This window comes from Mus caroli, chromosome 14 (assembly GCF_900094665.2).
Source record: "Mus caroli chromosome 14, CAROLI_EIJ_v1.1, whole genome shotgun sequence".
NCBI classification, from domain to species: Eukaryota; Metazoa; Chordata; class Mammalia; order Rodentia; family Muridae; genus Mus; species Mus caroli.
The window spans coordinates 10,612,546-10,623,869 of NC_034583.1; the positions used below are offsets into that span (position 1 = coordinate 10,612,546).

At 41.4% G+C, this 11,324-nt stretch overlaps 1 protein-coding gene and 1 pseudogene across 10 annotated transcripts in view; one reads left to right on the plus strand and one right to left on the minus strand.

Annotated features, from left to right (window-relative positions):
• Thrb (thyroid hormone receptor beta) overlaps nt 1-11,324 on the plus strand; it is a 388,991-nt gene that overhangs the window by 118,907 nt on the left and 258,760 nt on the right. The gene's annotated exons all lie outside the window — the stretch shown is intronic.
• LOC110309648 lies at nt 169-620 on the minus strand (annotated as a pseudogene).

Sequence of the window (11,324 nt, forward strand, 5' to 3'; positions counted from 1 at the left end):
CTTCTTCTTCTTCTTCTTCTTCTTCTTCTTCTTCTTCTTCTTCTTCTTCTTCTTCTTCTTCCCTGAGTTTATTTATAAAATCATCATAGGACACTAGTCATCTGCAAATAGGGTGTGGGTAGGTGTGTCACAGCTGTCCATCTGTCTTCACACTGGCAGGAGCCTTTTCTATGGGGTCTTTACAGGGGCCTGGGCTGAAGCTGAAACCTGGGCCTTAGCTGGAGCTTTGGCCCCTGCCTTGGTTTGAACCTTAGGCTTCAGTTGGCAGAGCCTTTGACCCTTGGCCATGTAGCTTCAAATCTGCTTTCCAAGCTTGGGGTGAGCGATGAAAGCCAGACATCGAGTTTGTGGCTGGGGCCCTCTGGCATCTTGGACTTGATGGCCTGAGGCTTCACAAGGGCCTTGATGGCCTCTGCCCATGCATTCACTGACTTTGCATTGTTGGCCTGCATCTTCTTCAGGCCTTTCTTGTTGTGCATCTTGGCAAAGAGCATGTCCCTAAGGGACTTGGGGTCAACCCCCTTAAGAGATTTATATCTTTGTGACCAGGGTTTCTTGATGACATTTCTGTGCCATTTGTGGAACAGGTTGTGTGTAGTGTGGTTCTTGGACTTGGCCATGTCTGCACAGTAACCCGCAGCTCCCCTGATCCCTTCTTAATCACACTTTCTTAGCTCCAGCTAACCACCATCAATTGTCTTAATAGTCCCTTCTATTCTGTAATCTAAAGCCAGAGCCATGTGGCCAAAGCTGCTGAGTTTTGCTGCTTGCTGAGGCTTGTTCTATTACATTATCACCAGCTTTCTGTTTTCCAACTCCTTCATTGTGTAAGCCTGACTGCCCTGGAACTTGTTCTGTAGACTGACTTTGAACTCAGAGATTTGCATGCCTGTCTCCTAAGCACTGGGATTAAAGGTGCTGGCCACCAAGCCTGTAGTTAAGCTTTTCTTCACCTAGAACTTGTTGTATGCTGGCCTTGAACTCAGAGATCTTCTTGTCTTTGCCTCCTGCAATTAAAGGCTTGTACTATCATGCCTGAACCTAAACTTAGCTGGGCAGGATGTTGCTTCAAGGTCACTACACCCTTAATTCAATCCTTGAATACAGGATTCAACTCCATTTCACTCCCCGTTGCCCTTTTAATACCATATATTTTATATTTTTCCTTTCTAAGCTTGCTTCACTTGTTCAAAATGCTCTTCATGAGACTTGACCAGAGAACAGTCTCTGCTGGGCTTTTTTGAGATTTATTTTGTCAGTGTAATTAATATAAATCTTTTACCTTAGCCTCAGCTAGACTCTTCATACAAGGGCAAAGATCAGCCACATTCTTCACTCCCTGGGCCCAGCATATATGAACCATTATACATATTTCTATCTAACTCCCCTTAGAAAAGAGCAGGCCTCCCAGAGACATCAACCACATAATGCATAGCAAGTAAAATAAGATCAGGCACATACCATCATATCAAGGATGGGCAAGGCAACCAAGTAGAAGGAAAATGAAGAGTGTACTCCCACCACCAACAAAGTACAGTTCCAACCTCTGTAAGCGGCTTATGGATATTTAGCTTGGAGACAATCTTTGATGGAAAATGGGTAGCACTTTTTTATTAGTCTCCTTCATTGTCTGTTTCCTTCCTGTTTTCTCTCTGGGTGATATGAACATCTAGTTAAAGTGTTATACAGAAATGGGAAGGGAAGTGGGCTTACTATTGGAGAAATCTAAGTTCAAGTCCTAACTGGCCTCAAAACCTCCACATATAAGACAGGAAAAACCAACCCTTCAGAGTTGTAGTAAGACACATAATATTTTCCAGACGTGCTACTTTCCATCAGTATGTTAATGCCAGATAGGAAGATTTAGCTTTGGTGGCATTTCTTCATAACTCCTGGGAGTGTTCCTCTTTCTTTCTATATAGACAGCTATTAGAATTAGAGAGTTTATGGAGTGCTTCACTCTGACAGAGCAACCAAGTCCAAAACTGTTATTTGGACGAAAGTGAGTGCGACTTAAATATGGCTGTTAACAATTGTTCTTTCAGAAGATTTTTACATTTCTTTCTATTTAAGGAAAACTTCAATCATAAAACTTGAATCTTTATGAGTAATATAGAAAGAGGGCTATGTTGAAAGAATTAGCACATTTGAGTGTTGTATCTACAGTATTGTTAACAGTTTTATAATCAAGGCTTATAATTTATATAGAACAATGGACTGTTTTAAGCACGAATATCATTGCTACAGATGAACATCTATGTGCACAGTGAGGATGCTAGTCTATGTTCATGGTGAGGATGCTAGATTTATGCTTTCTCTGAGCTCTGGTGTATACCAAGTGCTGCTGCTCTGTGAGCACTTTCAGGAGGGATGACTGTCTCCTTCCTCTACAGACAGACTCATGAGTGAGATGGCCTTCTGCCTTCTGCCACTGTTCCTTTCAAACTATAAAACTAAGAGAAATACATAGTGCTAAAGAGTTGTAATCGTAGTGAATTACTATTCTAACTTTAATCTCCAAACTTTCATTATTTTATCAAGTTTGAATTTTTTAATTATGCAATTGCTTTACTTACTTGGTTTTTTAACATCATAGTGATAGGTTTCATAATCAAATTATCCTATGTATTTGCTTTTAAAATAACCATACTAATATTCAAGTCATTTTTATTCTAACAAGAAGTTAAACAACATATTAAGAGTCTTTAAAAAAAATGACAGGACTGGGGTAAACCTCAGTGGTAAAGTACAGGCCTAGCGTGTACAGGCCCTGGGTTTGACCCCAGTGCTGAAAAAAAAAAAAAAAGAAAAGAAACAAAATTAAAACATTATAAACACATACAAAAACAGATATCTGGATACTTATTTAAATTTCTTTAATACACAGAAGAAATAATAATAATATATAGTACTTTCTATATCCATTTCTGTTTATATTGTCAGGAAGAATATTTGTTTTATTAATATAAATATTTGAATATACATCTCTTTAGTCATACATATGAGTGCTGCCTCTGAAAATATTTCATATTTAATGTTTTTCCTGAGACTCCCCAAATTCAGTGCATTATAATTAAATGCACACCATTTGACTTAGCTTGCTCCCTGGGTCTTTTCTACTTTAAATAATTAAATTACTTTACCTACTTGAAAAATGTACCTGTTTCTTGAGTTTTTCCATTAGAAGTGCATTATTAGGTGACTGTGTGTTTAGGCATCCTGTTTTGATTCCCTAGTATCCAATATACCTTCGTAGACAGCTGGTCAAAGGTCTGTGTGGCCTATTGCAGTGTCACCCTAACAAATGTAGGGAAAATGGTCACGTTTATGTTCTTGTTCCAGCAGCCAGGACTCATGGCTGACCTCCAAGGCATCATACAATGACCTGGAGAGTCTGGTCACTTGTGAAGTTGTATGACTGGAAACTCACCCTTGCACTCAAAATGCCCTGCACTGAATATTTCCTTACTTTTAGGAAGGATCAAGATTAGGTAAAGGACTACATTCTTAACAGATTCTATAGCTCTTTCTTGCCATCAGTGTGTTTGCAAGTGGACTGTTGCTTCAGATCATGGGCAAAGAGCAGCCTGAAGGTTCCCTTTAATTTATGAGAGCCAAAGTATTTTGTCAAAAATTAGCTACTAAAACAATAAACAAAAGGAAAGAAAATTAGTTACTTCTACTCTGTGTAGAACATTTTAAGGCATAGAATCATTTTTAAAGTAAATATTTGCCCTGTAACCTGTGCTTAAAACTGATGAATTTTTGCAAAGCTATTTGAATTCACAGCCAGAGTGGGGCTGAGACGAGAGTGTTGTTTCTCTAGCCCAACTGTGCCTTGTCATTGAATCTGTTATAATCCTTGAGATTCCATAGAGGCATAATTGGAAGTCCTTGCAAAAGATTGATCTTGGAGAATGCCTGGTGACCTCCCACATTCACAGCTCTGATATTCCACACGACAATCTCCACAAATTACATTTCCCAGATGTCTTTCTTTTTTAGGGTGATAGACAAAGATTGGGATGCAAGAGTCTCATGCACAATTTGATTTGAACATTTTTATTCAATTCTCTGGACTTGGCATGCCCTGACTCTACGATAGGCATACCCAGACGAGCAAATGAAATGCTTGTTTATCTTCAGATGTTTGGTGAGAAATAGTGTTAGTGTGGTTTGCTAAAATGGTTATAGATCTTTGACTCATCTCTGTAAAGGCCACTTCAGGGCTGGCATCTGCGCAGTCACTCATAAGCAGAAACCACCAGAACTCAAGGGTATCACTATATGCAAAAGAAATGTCTGTGACTGACTTTTTCATAAGAAAATTCCAGTCAGATTCAAGACTTTCTTTCCAGAACACTGAGCTAGACATTTGCTTTGATTCAATGTCAAATATCCTTAATTTGGTAGCTTATAAAAAGCAGGCATTAGGCTCAGGTGGCACCACAGCAGAGAGACATTAATTTTGAAAATCTCTCCCAGCTTTCCATTCAGTGACATCTTGGTGGTAGGTTGAAATTAATGGTGGTTCAATTGCATATAGCTGAAAAGTAAGAATGTTATAAATTAGAATTTCTTGAGGATTGTGTTTTACCAGTTACCATTTAGTAGAAAGATTTAAATTAGAACCTTGGATTTCCCACTATTGTAAGATTGAAGCCTCACTCTTCTCACCTACTAGATATGGAAGCTCCCATCTGCTCTGCACCTCATGTCTTTTCACATTTGTGTAACAGGACTCTGGAAAACAAAGTTCCTTTGGTAAGGGACTGGGTTATGACTCTATGGCTTTGAGAGTATCCTAGGCAGCCTGAGGATGTCCTGCTACTGTGCCTGTGACAGAGTACAGGTGAGAAGTGAAGTCTGCATTCCTCCTTCAGGAAGGTGCTAAAAGCTCAGTACTTCCTGTCCTGGTGTCTCAACACACTAGGTGATAGATAGATAGATAGATAGATAGATAGATAGATAGATAGATAGAAATAAAAAGCCATGTTTGATTTTAACACTGAGAACAGTTTCTATGATGGCTTTCCAAACATTGCGAAGGAAAATTCACAGATAATATAATTTATTACCAGTAAGAAAGATAAGGTCTCCATCTGTCATTAGTAGCAGAGACAGTCGAATCATGTCTCAGCCTTGTGTTCATTTAGTTTAAATCTTCCTTCTTGTGGACTTAAACCCCTCATGGTGTTGCCTGGGGTCTCTAGTATCTTCATAAATGTTGCAAAATGATAAATTTGTACCTCTTTAAGGGATTTCCTTATCTTAAGCTGACTTTACCTCTTATAGGTTTTCTTGTTTTAGAGAGGATCTCCAGCTTTCTACTGATTAGAAATAAGGCAGTGCATTTGGGAATTAAACTGTTTGGGAGTCCTGGATCCATCACTGGACTTTCTTGAAATTTCTTATCTACATTGAGCCTTGCTTCTTCATCTGGAAAATAAATAGGTTTAATAATAATTCTTTCTCCTGGGGCTCTTTGGAAAACTACATGTAAATAGAGTTTAATTAATGCTCAGTAATTAACTCTTAAAGAATAAGCTGGCTATTCTTTAAGACTATTGGAATGATGACCCAGCAGGTAAGAGCACTTGCTGTTCTTATAGAGGACCCTGTTCCCGTTCTCAGCATCCACACAGCTGCTCACTGCTATATGTAACTCCAATTACAAGGGATGTAATATCCTCTCAGACACCAGGGATACATCTGGTGCATATGCAGGTCAGTACACATAACATAAAAGCAAAGCTTTAAAACAAAAGTTACATCTTGCCCTATGTTTAGATGGTGACTGTAGTTGAATGCCGGGCCACCGGTGCCATCGTGGTGAAGCTGGCATCAGAGTGGCCAAGGCTTCACCTATTAGCATGGGGAATCCTTTGCCTGTTTGAGTTTGTAAGATGTAAAGCTGTGACTGATATAAGGGAGGGAGTGGCCGAATGCCTTCACCTGCATTCTTTGCCATTATTCATTATGTGTTAGGGGGAGTTTCTTTAGCTAAGTATGAGTCATTAGGGAATATTCTGGATGAGTAGGCCTTTCCATCTGTGAGGTGATTTTTTTGCTTGTTTGTTTTGGTTTTGGTTTTTGGTTGTTTGTTTGTTTGTTTGCTGTATTTAGGAACTGAAGGAAACTTCTGTTCCCTATACATCATCAATGCACAGCTCACCTAACACACTATCATAGATAGAGTCATCCTGACAACACTGTTATAAAACTCGTCACAGTGGACTGCGGAGAAACCCTGGGTGTGTGGAGCATATGAGCAAGAGGAGGCATTGTGCATGTATTTTTCTGAAAATAAGGATTCTAGGACAGTGAGATGCCATAGGAAGGGTGTTGGGAATTGCACCTGAGAGAACAAACTGTCTGAAAAGAATTAGAGTTACTGGTTTAGTACCAGGGAGCTCTGGGGTTACTGGTTAGTAGTTCATATTGATGTTCCTCCTATGGGACGGCAAACCCCTTCAGCTCCTTGGTCCTTTGTGCTCAGTCCAATGGATAGCTGTGATCATCTACTTCTGTGTCTGTCAGGCACTAGTAGAGCCTCTCAGGAGAGAGCTATATCAGGCTCCTGTCAGGGACTGAACCACCAACCAAAGAGTACACATGGTGAGACTCATGGCTCTAGCTGCATATGTAGCAGAAGATGGCCCAGTCAGTCATCAATGGGAGGAGAGGCCCTTGGTCCTGTGAAGGCTCTATGCCCCAGTGTAGGGGAATGCCAGGGTCAGGAAGCAGGAGTGGGTGGGTTGGTGAGCAGGGGGAGGGGGACGGGAATTGGGGGTTTCGAGGGAAAACCAGGAAAGGGGATAACATTTGAAATGTAAATAAAATATCTAATAAAAAAAGAAAATTGGTAAAAATGACCAAAAAAAAAAGGAATTAGAGTTACTGTACCCCTGACAGAAAGTCAGCTGATGGTTTAGTATCAGCATCCCTCTTCCAGACAAGCTCAGTAATAAACTATTCCCCCTGGAAAATAGTAGATCTGGATCTAAACAGTTGCTGAAGTTCCTGCTGAGTCTTATAGTAAGTACTTGTATTTATTTCAGTTCCAAAGTAGTGCTCTGTATTACTTGTGCTTAAATAACCCTAAGTTCCCGGGAAAGCTAACCTGAAGAACTCCCAGATAGATGCTCTGGCCTAGTAAATGGGACTTGGCTTACCGAGTAAGTTCCTAAAACTCTGGTGTTATGCTCAATGCCTTTGGTACTGTTTGTGTTCCAACTCTGGGAAGTGCCTTAGGCATTAAATACATGAAAAATAAGTAGCTATTCTCATGGTGGTCAGTCCAAGGAATCCTTCTTGAATTACTTTGGTTCTGACAAAGTGTGTGACAACTGGGTACAGAATATGCAGTAGAGAAGGTAGGAAGAGAATAATAGTTTTGCTTGATAAGTAAGTTCAATGTGAAATGCCATTGTTTAATATGTCTACTGTTGTTTTAGACAGGAGAGGTTTATTAAAAAGCTGGACAGTCTGGGGGTCAGAATACAGCCTCTGTGTAAGGTGACACCAACAGAGGGACTTCTATTTTGAGGTATCTTTCTATGGGAATTGTACTCACTATTTTTTTTTCTCATCTCTTCTGTCTAAAGCTGTTCCCAAAATGTGGGATTCCCCATGGGGAAGCCATGTGAAGCATTAAAGATCCTCTGAAGCCAGTATGTGCAGGGCTTATGGGACCGTGTTACTAGAGAGGCATACGAACTAGTAAGGTTGAATGAACTCAAACCAGGGGATCTCAGAAAAGTAGAAGTGGAGCCATTCCCTACCAACCTCTACCTCTCTCTACCTGCTCTGGACCATGTAACCATGACACCCCACTGAGGACCATGAGCAGTCAGCCACATAAAGTAGCACTAGTAGTATCCATGCTAATGAGGTATATAGCACCCGCCCCGCTCCCCCCCCCCCCCGACCCGTCCACCCCCACCCCTGGTGTTCAGCCAATGAGCTTCCCTTTCTGGACATTCCCTCCTGCAAATCCCTGGTTAGCCCCAAATAAAATGTATGAATTCACATCCACCATCAAATAAACCAACATGAATAAGAAAGGATCGTTTCAGGTGCTTTATCAAGGACCACTGTGAGGAAGGCCTTTCTTTGCCTTAAAGAGCAGAGCCTAAAACTCCTGAGGAAGGCTTTCTCTCAGCCCTCCAACCTCTCTGGTATTCTCAGCTCTAACAGAGTTTTGCTTCTCCCAGGCTCAACATCTCCTCTCTGCCTGGCACTGTGAAGCCCTGAGAAGAAAGGTAGACCTCAGACCCTGTTCCTGACTCCCAGCAATATAACATCAGCAGTGCCCAGGTACCCCAAAAGGAGATCAGGAATCACACCTCTTGTCCAAGACTCTGCCATTTCTGCTTCCAGTTAGGCTAAGGACGATGCAGGCTGTGGACGCTGTTCCAGACTTCATTCTTTCTGCCTCTCCTTCAGTCCTCTACTCAGCTAGTCACAAGTCAGGGAACTAGTGATGCCTTGTTTAATCCCTACTTTCCTTTTGCCACACTGCTCAGTCAATGTGAGGGAGCATGAAGTGTCACTCTGTGGCTGACATGGCACATTTCAGGGTGGTGCCTGCTGCTGCTATCTTTCCCGTTCTTCATCCTGAAGTGCATGCGTGTCTTTTGATACAAACACAGAAAGTGTCTCTATGGAATAGTGTAAGCCAAAGGATATATCAACATGGAGTTCACCATGGCATATCTGTAAAGTGACTGATGCAGATCACACTGTTTATAGCCTGCTCTATCTCTAGACTCTGCTTAAAGATTCAAAGGTTGACCAAAGGAAATCTAGACTTCAGACAAGCCTGGAGACACCACATACCTCCTGTTTAGCTGAATAAAGTAGAAATTCCATACACAGGGTTGAAAGACTTCAGGCATCCAGCAGGAACGCGACTTGATAACAGAAGCTGTCCATAGCATGCTCATTTGGCTTCTGAGGGGAAGAACATACGTAGATGAGGGAAGGAAAAGGGGCTCACCTAGACCTTACAGCTCGCTAGTTGATCGTGGTCAGGTCAAAAAAACATGAGTAGAACTGCCCAAAGCAGCCTTTCTTTGTTTTCTTCAATATCTGAGGCTCTGTGACCACATAACAGCTTAGTGTGTGTCTTGTCAGGTTTGGTTTGCAGCTCATGTGACTATAACACTGCTTCAGACGAGATGAAGGCTGTTTTGCCTTTTCCTTACTTACAGGAGGTCTGTAAAGAATCCAATTACATAAAATATGGGGAAGAGCCTTATAGTTAGCTATGTAGGCAAAGTATCACTGACACAGTGTGCTAGGCATCACCTTCTGTGGACTCCAGACCAAACTGTTCTTCCAGTGTGTGGGTGGGGGTGAAGTGAGGTGGGGTCAATCTAGTTTCTTTAAGGATCTTAGCTTCTTGGTGCCGAGTGCATCTAATGTCCTGTACTTGCCACTTCCTCCTTATAACTGAGCCCCGGGCATATGTTTCTAATTCCAGTGTTTAGTCCTTAGCCCCATGTGACCTGGTGATAATCACAGTTACCCACGTGTTCCTCACTTGTTATTCTGGCTTTTGTTCATTGTTGCCCATACAGATTTATTGGTATCCCAGTCATCGTTAAGACTTGACTTAGTGCAATCTAGTTGTATTTCAGAGAGAGTCCCATGGAGTAGCTAGTCTGCCTGGTCCAAGAGAGGCTTTTCAGAGTGTATTGCAGGCACTGTACTCTTGTTCTGAATGAAAGAACACAAAGAAATCTTGGCCACTGTCTCTCAGCTCTATGACTTGAACATGACCAAACTGACCACAGAGCCAAAGGCTAGTCAACCAGATTACACAGCAACCTGAACCCCCAAGGTTGATGTTGATTTGCACCCTTTGAGGAAAGTTCCCAATTGGTTGGTACATAAGAGACCATAGCATCTCCCTGGCCACAGGTATCAACCTAAGAGCAATCCATATTTAACATTTGAACATCTTTTTCTATTCCTTACTCTAAATTAACTGTTTTTTTTTATACCATTTCCTGGCTTTTACAGCCTCTCAGAGCATGTCTAGTATGCGGTCACACCCTCTTCAGTATTCTTGACATCAGTCCTCACTTTTTTACTTGCATGGAATTTCGCCATGTCCATCTCCCAGTGAATGAAAGTCCTTAAAGGTGAGGATTCTACCTTCAGAGTCAATATTACATCCTTAGACCCTCTCCTGCCCCTAATGTGCCACTAGCACATTTGGAAGGAATCATGAATGTTTAAGTGTTGGTTGGCATTATTTCAAGGAAGCAGCTGTGATATAGTCACAACAGCTGAGCATGTGAAAGGAGAAACCCCCATGAGTAGAGACACAAAGGACATGGGACATCTCACTCCTTGAAGTGGTCAAAATCCACCTTCCTGGGAAGTGTGCAAAGCCAGGTACAGAGAGTGAACAGTGAGGGTTGGATCTTGAAGACTTCTTCGTTGCTACTTCCCAGCCATGGTTGCCCTAACATGGAACAAAGGTGAACCGGGAGCATTTTGGGGCCCTAAATCTCTGCTAGGACTCATGTTTCTGCCTATTCCTCCCTGTAGGTACAATGAAGCTACAAGCAGAGCAAGTGGAGCATGCTTTATCACAGGGACTAAGTTAACTCTCATCATATATAGTTAAGATGTCTATACAACTAACACAGCACAGTCTACTTCCAAAAGTAGTGGTAAGGCGATCCTGGGGGAGTGCATTAGAGGTGATCTAGTTTTCTAAGACAAGTTTCAATTTCAAATACTTCATCCCAAGGTATTTTAAAAATGTTTCTATTTACCTTTTTTATTTGTTTGGGGTTTTTTTTTTTTTTGGAAGGTATGAGTATACTTCAGTGTACAAACATATGTCTAGCCTACCTGATCAACATTGTATGATCCCAAATAAACAAGTAATTCTGACTTTTTAAATGCAGTACATGGGATTTTGGCCACTAAATTTGATCGATAGCAAACTACCTGCCTTAGAATGTCCTGTTTTCTTCTCTTTCTTACAAGGTTTCTACATGTGTCTTAGTCAGGGTTTCTATTCTTGTACAAACATCATGACCAAGAAGCAAGTTGGGGAGGAAAGGGTTTATTCAGCTTATACTTCCATGCTGCTGTTCATCACCAAGGAAGTCAGGACTGGAACTCAAGCAGGTCAGAAAGCAGGAGCTATGCAGAAGCCATGGAGGGATGTTCTTTACTGGCTTACTTCCCCTGGCTTCCTCAGCCTGCTCTCTTATAGAACCAAGACTACCAGCCCAAAGATGGTTCCACTCACAAGGGACATTTCCCCCTTGATCACTAATTGAGAAAATGCCTTACAG